The sequence below is a fragment of the Pan troglodytes genome, chromosome 18 (assembly GCF_028858775.2).
Source record: "Pan troglodytes isolate AG18354 chromosome 18, NHGRI_mPanTro3-v2.0_pri, whole genome shotgun sequence".
NCBI classification, from domain to species: Eukaryota; Metazoa; Chordata; class Mammalia; order Primates; family Hominidae; genus Pan; species Pan troglodytes.
In genome coordinates, this window is record NC_072416.2 from 88434377 (window position 1) to 88450955 (window position 16579).

Sequence of the window (16579 nt, forward strand, 5' to 3'; positions counted from 1 at the left end):
TATTTATTTCCTAGTGTATCTTAATATGTTTTTGATAGAATGTATTAGAATTGCATGAAATTTAATTTCTTTTTTGTACAATTTATAAATGTAATTCGTTTTTGCTGTCTTTAGCATTATATTTATATATTTTACTGTGCAGATTATTATTTTTTATTTTTTTATTTTTTGGGGGTAGCAGTAATATTATTATTATGGTTATTTATTTTATTTAAGTTCCAGGCTACGTGTGCAGGATGTGCAGGTTTGTTACATAAGTAAACATGTGCTGTGGTGGTTGGCTGCACCTGTCAACCCATTACCTAGGTATTAAGACCAGCGTGCATTAGCTATTTATCCCAATGATCTCCCTCCCCTCACCCCTCAACAGGCCCCAATGTGTGTTGTTCCCCTTCCCTGTGTCTGTGTTCAAGTTGTTCAGCTCCCACATATAAGTGAGAACATGTGGTGCTTGGCTTTCTGTTCCAGCATTAGTTTGCTCAGGATAATGGCTTCCAGCCCCATCCATGCTCCTGCAAAGGACATGATCTCATTCCTTTTTATGGATGCATAGTATTCCATGGTGTATATGTACCACATTTCCTTTATCCAGTCTATCATTGATGGGCATTTGGGTTGATTCCATGTCTTTGCTATTGTGAATAGTGTACAGACTATTTTTAAAAAGATTAATAGACTTTACTTTTTAGAATTACTCTTTTCAAACTGCTTTTTGCCTTGCAGGTGCCTTGTAATTTTTTGTTGAAAGTCAGACATGATTTACTGTGCAAAAGACATTAATGTAAATAGTGTAAGCTTTTACATTACATTTATCCAGTTAAGGATCTTATTATGCTTATTATTTGCTGTAGCTGTAAATATGTGAGGCTAAAATTTGGTCTCATGTTCTTGTTTTTGTCTTTCTTGTTGTATTTGGGTTTCCTTAGAGACTTCTTTTTAAATAAATGTCAGAGACGTGCAGCCGTTTCAGTAGCATGAAGAAGCATTTCAGACTTTATTTTTGAAAATGAAGTTTTAAAATTATAGAAATCTCTTTATAAATCTGTGTTGTCATTGTTATTAAGTTCAAGAACAGCTCCAACTGGTTTTAAATATCAGATGGGGAAAAATTTATATACAATATCTTTATGTAAAACAAAATCCATAGGTGACATTTAAAAGGACTGTAGATATCTCATACCTCTATGTGGCTTGGTAAGAAAGAAGACATTTTAAGTTGTATTTCCTAAAACTATAAAGGATTTTCTACAGAAAGTAAATCAAAAAATCATCCAGAGGGGCAAGAATTCTGGGAAGGATGAAGAGAAATTCTTGATTAAAAAAGGATTGAATTGTGATATTTAAAAGAAAATGACAATAATTTGGTGGTATAGCAATTTGCATATGTAGGTTTCTTTTACAGGAATCTTGAATTTTTACAAAAGGGTGTTATCAAATTTTGATTATAGAAATTAGGAGATTTCTCTACATATTGGAAATGATATATAAAAATGAAAACCTGTTATTTGTAGTTGATGTAATCATTTGAAAACACTCTATCCTTTTAAGTAAAATATTTGTGTTTTAAGTCTGGTTTTGAAAACTTCAGAAATGAGATAGTTTTAGTCAGACAGAAAGAAGCTAATGTTTTCCTAAATTGCTTCTTTTTTCTTTTATCTTTCAGGTTATTATGTATGGGTAGGCACTAAGCATGCTTTCACTCTTAACCATTTAGACAGCAGGGCTTACCTAAATAGCTCTGTGTGTCATTGCCTGGGCAAGAGCTGTCATCTTCAATTCTATTATGCAATGGAAAGCAGTGTCCTGAGAGTAAGACTGTATAATAATAAGGTAAGAAGAAAGTTGCATTTATTTCAAATTCATTGAATCAATGAAGTTTCTAACTCTTGGCAACTTGTGTTTCAATTTCTCAGTTGCACATAGGCTTTTATTCTTTAACTTGACTTTATTTGGTATACTTTTAAAAAGAATGATTAAGAAACTAGGATAGGGGACACTCTCATGTACAAAAGTTAATGTGATAACTTGCCCAATATTATTTCATAAAGTTTTCAAAATTCATGGAAGTTTATTAAAGAAACTATAGATCTAATAAAAATTGGATAGCTGAGATTCTGTATTGTGAGCTCTGTATTGAAGCTCTGATGTGATCTGTTTTGGACATTACATCTATATATCATTAGAACTATAAATATAATGGTTAAAACTTACTTGTTTGGGTAGCAGTAGACATAATTTTTAAGACTGGTAATTATTGATTAAATATTGAACAATGGCACACTGGGTAGAGTGAGTCCATTATTCTTCTCTCTCCTTGTCCAATATGCTCAATAAGTTCTAAAGTGTAAAGCTGGGTGAGTACTCCAATTAGTATAACAGATAAAAACAAACTGACAGCTGATTCCATAGTATAGGAAAACACCCTGCTTTTTCTACTCTTACACACTCAGCACTCCCAATATCTCACTTCTGACACCAGATGCATGTTTTTTTTCCAACACAGCAATTCAGTTCTCTAGTGGACACCAACTGAGTGTCCTTTGATTTGCCTCAATTCTGACACTGCTACGTGAAGATAGTACAGATTCCACAGGTTGAGGTCTCAGGCCCACAAGACTACCCCTACTTCAGATGTCAATCACAAGCTTCCTATTGTGCCTCTTACCTACCAGCTATAAATTGGAGTTCCCATGACCCCCTTCTTAGGTTTGATAATTTGCTAGGATGGCTCACAGAATTCAGGAAAACACTTTACTCATGTTACCCATTTATTATTAAAAATGTAGATGAACAACCATATGGAAGAGATGAATAGGGCAAAGTATGTGGGAAGAGGGGTGGTGCTTCTCTTCCATGCATTCCCGGGTGTGCACCCTCTAGGAACCAAAATGCGTTCAGCAATCTAGAAGCTCTCTGAAACCTGTACTTCAGGAATTTGTGTAGAGGATTTGTCACATAGGTATGATCATTTATTAGCTCAATCTCCAGCCCCTCTCTTCTTCCCCAAAGAGGTGGGGCTGAAAGTTCCAAGCTTCTAATCATAGATTGATCTTTCTGGTGATGAGTCCCATAAGATTCTATTAACATCCCTACTGATTAGGAAATTAACAGGTTTTTGGGAACTATCTGCCAGAAACTGGAGATGAATAAATATATTCATAATAAATAATATATAATGTATAATTATATGTAATATAATATATAACAAATAATATATTTATTATTTTATGTATCCAGATTTATATGATTCACATAATTACATCTATATGTATGTGAGATATCTATAGATACATATCTCTACACATCAATATAGATATAAATATATAGATAGATAAATATGGATGTCATATATATATCACATATCTGTAGATATGTGGATGTGATTATATATATATATATATCTCCCCACACATCCATATACACACATATAGATATATAAAGTAATATACATATGTATATAAATTCTTTTTTAATTGAATGAGATATAATTTTCCTGGCATTCTGGAACTTGTTATGTTTTTGTGTTTTTTGCAATAGTACTTTGTAGTCACTGCCCTGCAATCTATTTAATATATTTCACTCCATTTGGTAAGGTGTGGGGGGAGGAAGAAAAGGGGACAACATCTCCCTATCCTTCCTGCAGCATTACAAACTGTCCATATACGTGGGATCAATTTTACCAAAAAGGAAGAGAGAAAAAATTTAACTGTATCCATGTATGTTCCACCATTCATGCCTCAATATTTCAGTTGCTGTCACCTGTGCTGTTTGAACCAATTCCAGCAAGCCTCCATGCAATCTACAGCATTCTGTAATTTCCAACTCCTTCTTCAATAAAGGCATAGTAGAGAAATTCTAGAATAATTTCGATGAGTTTAAATTATAGTTAAAATGGTTAAATTATATATGTGGGCCTATGGTAATGCTTTTCAGATGACAGATAATTAATTATTTCATTAAAATTGAATGAATTTTTAGCCTAAATTTAAGTGGAAATTTGTAGTATAATATGGTCTAATCCTGAGGATTATTTTAATCTGCTCTGAAAATGAGTGATGTATTTTAAAAGTTTCAATGCATGTAGAATGGAATTGTGTATTTAATTATGAATGTGAGTATGTACTGTGTATGTAATTATGAATGTGTATATGTATTATGTAATTATGAATGTGTGTATTTAGTATGTATGTAATTATGAATGTATATAGATTGGAATTACTGAAAATGAGCCATGCCATTCTTCTGGTGGCTTTAGAACCATACAAGAAAAGAGTGAAAACAAATTGGCTTCAAGTGTTACATCATATAAAAATGACGTTAGATACCACACATCATTAACTCTATTAATCAGTAATATAGTTATCAAGATTCTGTCTCTCATATTATAAGAAAAGAAGTTAATCATAGGGAAATGATCTAGTGTATTAACCAGAACCAAATGAATGTACATCTTAGAGATTGTTGACTGATGTTTGATTTGTTAGTATCCTGTGAGGTGTCCTGTCTTTTCTGACACTATTTGCTATCCTCTATACATATGTTACTCACTGATGCAAAATCTGCATCAAAGTACATTTAAGTCCCAAGACAATGTTTTATCACACACTTAAAATGACTCCAAACAAACCTATCATTTAAAAAAGTAGCTCTTGATGAAAATGATGATTTACATCTTTCCATGAACAGAATGCTGTTGTATGTTGCGAACATCTATTACTCTATAAATGTGAGGAGGTAAGCCAAGAAATATCTAGCAAGAATGCTGAAGGTTGTTTTCTTTATTTCCAGAGGACATTAGAACTTGAGAAGTGAAAAACTCAGGTGAAGGCAAGTTGTTAAATAAAGAGTTCACTCTTTAGAATCAGCTCAAGTGTGTAGCAATTCTAGTTTGTACCATCTAACCATTCTTGGGTTAGATCTGCATCCATGATCTATAAAATAATACTCATAGCAACAGACCACTTTTGTTCTGTGTAGGGTTTCCATGTAATTATTTACCAAGAAATTTACATGTAATTTTTCTTTGCAACCAAATTTACTTGTAATTCTTTACCAAATTACATGGTCTTATTCCTAGATGCGATCAAAAGTAGTGAAACTCAACAACATTGACTTTGGTACCCTTGATTTCTTCACCGGAAGAGAAAAGCATAGACTGGCATCTCTAAGAGATAGAGTGTTAATAAATATGTTAAATATTTTTCTTGAAAGGTAAATCGGCATTATTGATCCTGGACCGGCGGAGCAAAGATATATTTTTTAAAAAATTATTTACTGATTTTAAGATAAAAGTAGAACATCACTTGAAAAGCTTTGCTGAGTTGGAGATTTCTTTTTTACATTAACACCTGTGAAAAGTAACTAGAAAGTGGAAGAGTAAGAACAGAAATAAAATGAAACCTGATTTCACTAAGAATAAATTCTTTTTACAAAACATTGCTAGTGCCATCAGACTGGAAAATGTATAGAAAAATATAGATCTCATTCACTGTGTACTATGAACTTGGCTTATGAAAAACTATTTAAGTTTGGAAAGAACACTGCTCACTTTTCAAAAATGTAAGTGCACCCATCTTCAGGGGGAGCAGAGGGGAATCAATTAGTCACTGTGAAAAAAGAGCACAATAGCTCTAAATTATTTTCATAAAATGAAAACGGGGGAAAGTGGTGAATGCAATTTGCCAAGAGGTGTCACTAAAAGCATCTGTGTAGGGTGTAAGTGTTTTGATGCCAAATAACTGAAGTTGTGTAAGAAATAAGCAGAAGAAAAATTAGTTGCTTGTCTCAACTTTTTATAACTCCAGTTCATCCTGATCCACCATGAAAGCTATCAGCCGAAAATATGTCCACCCCATGTGCTTCATTGTCTTGTGGAAATCTTCACAGTTGATATGAATAAGTAATGAAGCAAATTGTAATGGATTTAGACTATCTTCTGAAATATTTAGGTCTTGGAAATTTGGAGTAGGCATCTGAGGGTGCAGGACTAAGTTGAAAGTAGATTCATTTTTAGAAAATCTTGGGCATGCATAAAATATGTGAGGCTGAGTGAGGACACAAATATTGATATCACTTATCATTTGGATTAAAACAAGATGTTGCCTTTCAGGGCCGTTTTCTATCTCATGCTAGAAAGTGGGACAGAGCCAGGCTCAGAGCTCAACCTGAGACATAATTATGTCAATCTTCACATTTTTACCATATTGTTACCTAAAAATTCATGCATTCTATATGTAAACATTATGAACAATTTGGTCTATTTTTGGGAAGAAATGTGAATTTGAATGTCTAATAAAATGTAAATAAAAATAAGATTTCAGAGCATAAAAGCATCAACATAAATCATAAAGACCAATGCCATACATGCCGTAGACAAAATTTTGAGTACCTTATAGACTTTTTTATTTTATTTAGTTTTTTTGAGATGGATTCATGCTCTGTCGCCCAGGCTGGAATGTAGTGGTGGCATCTTGGCTCACTGCAACCTGCGCCTCCCAGGTTCAAGTTATTCTCCTGCCTCAGCCTCCTGAGTAGCTGGGATTACAGGCACCCACCACCACGCCTGGCTAATTTTTGTATTTTTAGTAGAGATGGAGTTTCACCATAGACTTTTATTGAGCTTCTTACATTCAATACATGTTTTGAATGCAGTAAAGGCTTGTTACTACACTCATAGCATGTAGTAACAATTTTACATAGATTTTGCAATCTGAAAAATGATCATTGTACAGGTACATAACATAGATTTCTCTAAAAGATGTAAATAGGCCTTTGATAGAATGACCAAATTAAGAATATAATTTTCAGAATGTAACTGTATTGTTTGGAATTTGGACCAAATGTTTCCACAGGAAAAAATATTTAGTATAAATTGAAATTGTGCAGAAAATGCATCTGACAACATTTTTAACCTTTATATTGTTTGCCTGTAATCTTTTTCTTTTCTAGTATCATGGCAATATTACAAAATGTAATAATGTTATTGAGATCAACATTTAAATTGCTGATCTTATTAACTGTTATTTAGAATTTTATTTTTGAAACACGGTACTGTTTTTTTAAAAGATTTCATCCAAATTTTTGTTCCATCCTAATACTGTTTATCCACAAAAAGCAGCTTTACTACATAAACATGCTTCATTTTCTTATTTTTTAATGATATTCAGCTTTTTCAATTTGACTACCAAGACTTTAGATTTCCTAGTACTTTATATCATACAGGTAAGGTAATACCTACTACAATGTAATTAAAAGAGCATGTATGTAAATGTGAAGATTAGAATATGGGTAATGAGTGATGTCTTTCTCTTCAAATCAAAGGAAGAAGAAATATTTTGGACATACAACATATCAACTCACAGCCAATGGGTGAAAGCAGATGTGTTAATACCAGAAGATCTGAAGACATTTAAGGTATGAAAGAAAAAAAAAGTATTTTTTTTATCATGGTTTAAGTTTTAGCTTTGCAGCAATAAATTGATCATGCACTGCTAAAGTTAAATTAGCATTTAAGTTAGGGATGCGTGCTTGTATATTTGGGGAGAGTGATTGCTTACTTTTTAAATTGTACCTTTTCCTTCTGAGACCAAATTTCCCATGGCGGGGGAAATAGAGTGTATCCACTCTTGTTCACAGCTTCCTCATTCTCCACAGCCTTCCTTTCTTGCTCCCCAGCACCATGCTTTGCCCCAGGGAAACAAATTGCATTATGAAGTAGGTAAATAATAAACTGGTATTGAAACTTAGTAGAGTATAGGCAAATGTTTTGAATGCAATAATTCATATCTTTATAACACATGGAAAGCTCTATGTACACCAAGAAACATATGAAACATACATAGGCACAATAGGAATGCTGTCTCTTAAAAAATTAAATTGATATTTTGTGTTGTATTAGGTTGGTGCAAATGTAATTGCAGCTTTTGCCATTGTGGCTTTTGCCATTGCTTTTAATGGCCAAAACCTCAATTATTTTTGCACCAACATGATATACGGAATGCGTAAGTTTATTTATGCTGGAGTGTGAGTATAAAATGATGATACTGATTATATGTGTGGGTTATGAAGCCAATTTCATTTCTTTATAGTGATATTCCATTTATACATCCTATCACAGCCTATTGAGTTAACATTTTGACACTATTTAATTTTCATAGGCTGATATCTGTTTTTATAACTTCTCAGGTACTAAACAAGTTTCTTTTTTTATAAACTGAAGATTAAATTTTGTTTTAACTCAAAGATAAAACAAAGTAAAATGTAAAGAAAATGAATTTGAGAGTTATTCCAGGTTCTCAAGTGGATATGTAATGTAATTAGCTGTTCAATAATTATAGGCCTTTGAGATCTAAGTTTAAAACCATCAATTTTTGAACCTCAAATTGATATCATTTCTGCATTTCTGATCTCTTGCTGCTATGAAAATATACAGCTATACATTAATAATTTTTACATGTATGATATTCATTATGGGAAAAGTATGTAGCAGCATACAAAGTTTTCTTATTGTTGGATATGATTTAAATTTAATATTATTTTCTAAACCAAATTATTAGACATATTTGCAAACTGAAAATCTGACCTTAAGTAATTATTAATGAACAAACAAATATATATCCCTCGTATTTTGTTTGTTTGAAATGGAGTCTTGCTCTGTCACCCAGGCTGGAGTGCAGTGATGGGATTTTGTCTCACTGCAGCTTCCACCTCCTGGGCTCAAGCAATTCTCTTGCGTTAGCCTCCCAAGCAGCTGGGACTACAGGCATGTGCCACCATGCCCAGCTAATTTTTTGTATTTTTAGTAGAGATGGGTTTTATCATATTGGCCAGGCTGGTCTCGAATTCCTGACCTCAAGTGATCCACCTCCTTGGCCTCACAAAGTGCTGGGATTACAGGTGTGAGTCACTGCACCTGACCTATCCCTCGTGTTTTGAAAAGAAAATCTATTCAGAAACTTTAAGCTGGATGAAACTGAAGGAAGTCAATTTTAATTCTTAGTATCTGGCTGGAATTTTAACCACATTTAGTGCTGTTTAATAGAACTTTCTGCCTAATGGAAATGCTTTATATCTGATGTCCACTATGGTAGCCACTCATCACATGAGGCTATTGAACAATTGAAATTTGGCTACCATGACTGAGGGAACTAAATTTTATTTTATTTTCATTAATTTGAATTGAAATAGTCCTCTGTAGCTCATGGCTAATGTTCTGGACAGCAAATAATTAGTTATCTGTGATACAGTCAGCTATTTATACTTCTGCACTTTTGGTGTTAAGTAATAATTGCTCTTGGTAGAAACTCAAGGAATGCTAATACTTTGACATTATCTTACACTTGACCAGCAATGTGCGGTTGTTTCATTTGCTAATATTGCTTATCTCCAGAAAAGCTAGCAATTCAATTGGTGACAACAAAATTTATTTACTTTAATTGACACTTCTTTTCTCATTAAAGAAGTTACTCTTTTATGTAAGTTGAATAGAGTTTTATGTTTATTCCCTTACATTTTTTTATTCCTATATTGTGTCTGTTTCCGTTTGCCTGATATTTTTCTTCATGTATTCAAATACTAATTTCACTAGTTAAAAAATAAGTCAGATGCAGTTACAGCTCTTGTTCTATAAGTAATGACAATACTTCTTATTTTCCTTGAAAATGAAAGAAAGAGAGCTGTAAAGATGATGACCAAGTAACAAGTTTGCAGTCAGGGACATTTTTGATAGTTAAGTGGGATGCTTGTGTTTTGCCTGATCCTGGGAGGTTTCTCTGAGCCTTTAGTGGAGCAAATGTTTCCATCAGTTTTTTTTTTAATACTTTAAGTTTTAGGGCACATGTGCACAACGTGCAGGTTTGTTACATCAGTCGTATGAGCATGGGTTGAGCTTATCAAACAGGAACTTTGTTATATATTGCCTTGGTTGCTTTAAACACTTTTTCTCAATAACTACTTTGTCTTTATCAACCTTCTTTAGTTTTTTGTCTTATTAAGGAGATTGCAAACTCATAAATTAATCTTTTTCTTCCTAAAGATTATTTTTGAAGGGACTCTTTAGAGCCAGAGAAGTTTTATTGCCCTTGATCACCTCTGGGTCTATGCCTGTGGACAGACCCAATCCAGAAAGCTTTGCTCTGAAGATGAATTCCCTTGCACTAGTGGCCAGTGCATCACCAAAGAATCTGTCTGTGACTCTCGGCAGGACTGCTCCGATGAGAGTGATGAAGACCCAGCAACTTGCTGTAAGTGAGTGAATGGCTTACTAGTTAACATGCTCTAATTCAAGACTGTTAGTTGGATTTAAAACAGTCTTTGTTTCTATCAAGGCAAAGGTAAGTCATATGTATGAAATGTGATAAATATGCATTATTGCTCTGAAACTATTAGTACTATGCCTTCAGGGATCTCTATTTTAACTTCATGTTTTGGTGCTTGTTGCAAAGTCTGCAACATCTCTCAATTTATTCTACAAATGAATAGTTGTGATTATTGTTGGCTGGGTGTGCGAATGTGTGTACTTTGATTAAAGAGAAGATGGGTGGTAGAAGGAAACTTTTTGTACCTTTGCCTTGGAGGCATATAGTATGGGTTGCTAACTTTTATTGTGTATGCTTTTTTCCTCTCTAGTCAATCATCTTGGAAGCTGTAGCTGGGAGGGATGAGTAGGAGGAGGGTGGCCCTTCCTCCAGGGCAGCTACCATGATTGTAGAAATCACTTCAGCCATCATGGCTGCCCTGGAGGAAGGGCCGCTCTCCTCTTACTTGCCTAGAAAACACTTCAGCCAACCGGGTGCAATGGCTCACACCTGTAATCGCAGCACTCTGGGAGGCCGAGGCAGGCAGATCACGAGGTCAGGAGTTCAAGACCAGCCTGGCCAACATAGTGAAACCCCCGTCTCTACTAAAAATACAAAAAATTAGCCAGGCGTGGTGGTGGGCACCTGTAATCACAGCTACTTGGGAGGCTGAGGTAGGAGAACTGCCTGAACATGGGAGGTGGAGGTTGCCGTGAGCTGAGATCACGCCATTGCACTCCAGCCCAGGCGACAGTGTGAGACTCCGTCTGAAAAAAAAAAAAAAAAAGAAATCACTTCAGCCATGACTGGCGTTTGGGAGGGCCAAAGTGCCCCAACACCTTTCTTTCAGGCCTTTTCTGAAGAGTCTTTGATAGAAGTGATGACAAGAGATCCCATTGCTATTCAAGCATAGTCATAGTTCAACAAAAATATAATTTAATTTACAATCCACAGGATGATTCTCATATGAGGTAACTTAGCAACTGAGATCCCTGTGTCTCTTTAGAAAACATGAATTCCAAGGATATGAATCCAATTTCTGTATCACAAACAGGTGGTTTTTAAAAGATATTAAAAATTTGATGTTTATTTTACTGCAGTGTCTTATTTTAGTGAGATGTTTTTTTGAGCAGAGGTGAAAATATTGTAATAAGATAAATGCCACCTTTTAAGTGAAAAGCTCTGTATAATTGGTTTCTCTTGGGAAGCTTGGATTTTATTAAGAGCAATGCGGAGGGACACAGGAGAGAGGAGATGAGAAAGTAAGGCTAAAATCCCCTTCTGCCATGTTCATCAACAGCAATCCAGTTAATACTTCAGACTCCTAGCTTTAAACCAAGTAATCGGCTAACCAGTGTGAGCTCAACGGAGCTTTTGGGCTGCTCTCTTCTTTTGTTCAAAACAAGCGATGTAAGAGCAATTTATTTACTCCAATGTATGTGAAGTTTCTTTCTATGTTTTATTTAAATTTTTTACAGACAATTTGCTTCATTTCTGTTGGGGAAATATTTCTTTCTAACAGTTTCTATAATTCTTAATGTCAATAACTGAAGGAAAATATATTTCCTTTCTTTCCACGTATATAATTTTTTTTTTTTTTTTTGAGACAGAGTCTTGCTCTGTCACCCAGGCTGGAGTGCAATGGCATGATCTCGGCTCACTACAACCTCCACTTCCCGGGTTCAAGTGATTCTCCTGTCTCGGCCTCCAGAGTAGCTGGGATTACAAGCATGTGCCACCACACCCACATAATTTTTGTATTTTTAGTAATGACAGGTTTCATCATGTTGGCCAGGCTGGTCTTGAACTCCTGATCTCAGGTGATCCACCGGCCTCAGCCTCCCAAAGTGCTGGGATTACAGGCATGAGGCACTGCACCTGGGCACTTGTATATTTGGAAGCTTAGCTTTTTCCCCTCCATTATTTTCCCCGTAGTAAATCATACTTTATGTTCACCTTTAAAAAATTGTTTAGCATTTGATTTTTGACATATTTTCTCATTTATTGAAGTTTCATTGATTATGTATATGACATTTTTCCAGTTCAGTAGCTCTTGATGCCATATTCTGCTATTTTCTTTGGGTGAATGCAGGAATGGGTAATTGTGTTTCTCAACAAAAACAGTGTTACTTATTAGTCTTTTAAGTTTTTAAATAGTGTAACCTCATTTGTCCAAAGAAAACCTGTCATGTTTGCATGATTGAGATTGACTTGATATAGGGAATATGTCATAAAAATGTAGCCATATTGCATACAGTATATATGTGTATTCTTGTATTTTGATACCAAAATGAGTGTTTCATGTAAATATATATACAATTATTTATGCTGTGAAATTATATAGATTTGGATTATTAGAATTGATATAAATTTACACTATTTGCTGCACTAAAGTATTTAATATATTTTTGCATATAGACACGTGCATATGTATATTCTTACAAAATAAAAGAGGCTTTCCTTTGAAATTTAAAACCATATTGAAACATTTTACACATACGAAAACATTTGTGTTTTACAAATTTGAATTTGTAATATCAAGTTTTTTTCATAAACGATTCTTCCATGTTCATGAAGCACAAGAAAAATATCTTTATATATTTTTTTTATTGCACTTTCGAATGAATCTCTAGGAGGGTATAGCTTGTGCAGGCAGTTTGAATAGCACCAGGAATACTTACCAAATTCTGGAGAATGAGTAAATATGAACTCGTGAGGATTGTCAGTTGGTATTCCAGAGCCAGTGTGCTTTTCCCCAAAGGCAGACTCACTCAGGCCTTCTCTCATTATCAAGTTGCTCTTACTTTTAGGTATTATTTTAATATATGGCATAACATAGCCTGCAAAACGGTGGCTTTTCAAAATCAGTTAATAAAAATGGCCTGTGTGTTTTGCTGCAACAGCAGACTCCATGGACCAGAGCATCAGCATTACCTGGGAACTTAGTGGAAATGCAGAACCTCAGGCCCTGGCCCAGCCTTACGGAACCAAAAGCTACATGGAACAAGGTCCCAGGTGATTTGTCTGCATATGAAACTTTGAGAACAACTGTACCAAAGAGGCTTCAGGAAGGAAGACAGCTAGGGGAAGAAACAGATGGCATCTAAAAAAATTGATAAAAACTAAAGGCAAACAAGTCAGAGTTCTCTCAGGGTAGAAGCAAAAACTCTCTTTACTTTGCTAGTCCTTAAGAGCATCAATATTAATAAAATATTTATAATGTGTATTTGTAATGTATATTAACACAATATTTATAATATAATCCTGTTAGAATCTAATATATTCTCATTAAATGAAATATTCCCCATTCATTTCCCATACATAGCTTTCTTTCTTATTTCACAGAGAGCTGATTAACTTCTGGAGGATTCATAAAATATTTTACTTTTCATGATCCAGAATTTTTCCCAGCTGCACAATGAAATTCTTTCTTGTCTGCTCATATGCTGTAGTGGTTAAATATGCAAGAGAAAGCTTTGTCATGATCTTAAAATATTACTTTAACTGATGAACTCTGAGTAAAATTTCTCTAAAACCAAACAATAGATTTTTGATGTTTATTAACATAATCCTGTATTAAATGAGGGCAGTTAAGATTAAAATATATCTGCACCCTCATGTTCATTGCAGCATTATTCAAAATATCCAGCCAAAACAACTGAAGTCTCTGAGAATGGATCAAACAAGTGGGGTGTGTTTGTGTGTGTGTGTGTGTGTGTGTGTGTGTGTGTGTGTGTATAAAATGTATATGTGTTCACAATGAAATATTATTCAGCAATAATGAAGAAAAAACTTGCTATTTGTTACAATGATGAGCCTGGAGGGGATTATGCAAAATGAAATAACCCAGACAGAGAAAGACAAATACAGCACGATCTCACTTATACATGGAACCTAAAAAAGTTGAATTTGTAGAAACAGAGAGTAGAATGGCAGTTGTCCAGGGCTGAGGCCTGGCCGAAATGGGGAGGTGTTGGTCAAAAGATACAAATTTTCACTTACAAGATAAATAAGTTCTGGGAGTCTAGTGTACAGCCTGGTGACTATAGTTAATAACACTGTATTGTATACTTGAAATTTGCTGAGAGTAGATCTGAAATGTTCTGATCACACACACAAAAGGTAACTATATGATGAAATGATGCTAATTAGCTTTACTGTGGTAATCTTTTCTCTATGTATATGTATATCAAAACATTACATTGCATACCTTAGTTACAATTTTGTTTGTCACTTATACATCAATAAAGCTTAAAAAATTAATACATATATATGCAATATGTTTTAAAAAATCTCTATCAAAATAATTAAAATACAACATGCCGAACATGTCCAAAGATACACATTGGATCCCTGAACAGTTTATACATGAAATAGATCTAATTTTCAGACACATGCTACAACATGGATGAACCTTGAAATAAGCCAGAGACAAAAGGACACGTATTGTTTGGTCCCAGTTATATGAAGTACCTAAAGTAGGCAAACTCATAGGGACAGATAGTAAAATGGTGGTTGCCAGGGTTTGAGGGGAGGGGATATGGAAAATATTGCTTAGTGGGGGTGGAGATTCAGTTTGGGAATGAAAAAGTTCTGGAGATGGATGGTGGTAATGGTTGTACAACAATGGGAATGTACCTAATACCATAGAAGCTTACATTAAAAATTGTTAAAATGTTACATTTATGTCATGTATATTTTACCACAATAAAATACACATTTGTATTTATATATAAAATTTCAATAACTCATATAGGAAAAAAAATATATATATATAGAATCTACTTCACTGTGTTCCAAAAAAGTTGGCATGATAGATATATCTTCAAATCAAAATAGTTCAGGAAATTCCATGAAATAGGGGTTTTTTAAATTATAGGACTTTAAAAACAATTTTAAATGCTAATATGAATTGTGTACCTTCACAGGGGACGTTGGTATAATAGTCAATTGAAAGAAATTTAAACCAAGGATCTTGTATGATGCATTAATTTTTACTGTGATATTGTCTCCAGATGTCTTTCATGTAAAAAAAAATGTTGGGCTGGGTGTGGTGGCTCACGCCTGTAATCCCAGCATTTTGGGAGGCTGAGGCGGGTGGATCACGAGGTCAGGAGATCGAGACCATCCTTGCTAACACAGTGAAACCCCATCTCTACTAAAAATATAAAAAATTAGCCGGGCGTTGTGGTGGGCGCCTGTAGTCCAAGCTACTCGGGAGGCTGAGGCAGGAGAATGGCGTGAACCCGGGAGGTGGAGCTTGCAGTGAGCCAAGATTGCACCACTGCACTCCAGCCTGGGCCTCAGAGCGAGACTCTGCCTTAAAAAAAAAAAAAAAAAAAAAAAAAAAAGACAAAAGATAACACCAGCTCAGTTCCGAATATCTAATTTACCTGCAATTCCAAAATGGCTAGGTATTTTTTTTTTTGAGAAAGTGTTAGGATAGAATAATAAAATGCATACTGAGATGCTGACCTCAAGTTATTTGTGTGTCCAGAATTAATTTAAACTTCCCCCTTCCCAGTGGATTTTTTTCATTTAAACTACCATCTCAGCAGGTTTATACTGGGCAAGCAAATTAGTTACTCCCTGAAAAGCTTTGGAGTTCCACCTTGCATCATTAAATAAAATGGAGATGGCCAACCAGAATGAAATGTACCAGACTTACAGATGGAAGCATGTGGAAGGGTCATGCCTCACACAGCACCTGAGATATTGTGTGTGACTAGATAAAGGAAAGCTATTCCGATCATTAGAGAATATTCACTACCAAGCAGAATAATTTTGCAGGCCTCCTAAGATGATTAGCTAGCGTAGAGCAGTGTTTGCCTGCATGCTCTTCATTTCTCCTCACCTGTTTTCTCTTCTACGTGTAACAGCAAAGCATCTCGCCTGTGACTTTGAGTCGGGTTTCTGCGGTTGGGAGCCATTTCTCACAGAAGATTCACACTGGAAGCTGATGAAACGATTGAATAATGGAGAGCACCACTTTCCTGCAGCTGATCACACAGCAAACATAAATCATGGTAGGACATTTTCCTCTTTAAAAAAAAATAGTTTTCTTTCTTGCATGTTGTGGAATGATGATACTGTGTATTTTCATTTCTATTCTGTAGACTGTATACATGGAACTCTGGTTTGTCTTGCTTTAAAACCTCCTGACCAAGTTAATAATTGGCGGGTAATTGAGTTCCCTGAAAGGAGCATTGTTGTAATCACCAACATGTTTGTTGTTGCAATTTTTATAAGTTGGGTTAAAGGCATAAAGAGGTGGAAAAGTTTTC

The 16579-nt window shown here is 34.7% G+C and overlaps 1 long non-coding RNA gene across 1 annotated transcript; it reads left to right on the forward strand.

Annotated features, from left to right (window-relative positions):
* The first annotated feature begins 1417 nt into the window (after positions 1 to 1417).
* On the forward strand, positions 1418 to 16257 carry LOC129137366 (uncharacterized). The gene is made up of 4 exons (XR_008539862.2): positions 1418 to 1830; positions 7321 to 7413; positions 10034 to 10241; positions 16175 to 16257. It is a non-coding gene; the product is annotated as an uncharacterized LOC129137366 (long non-coding RNA).
* The last annotated feature ends 322 nt before the right edge of the window (positions 16258 to 16579 follow it).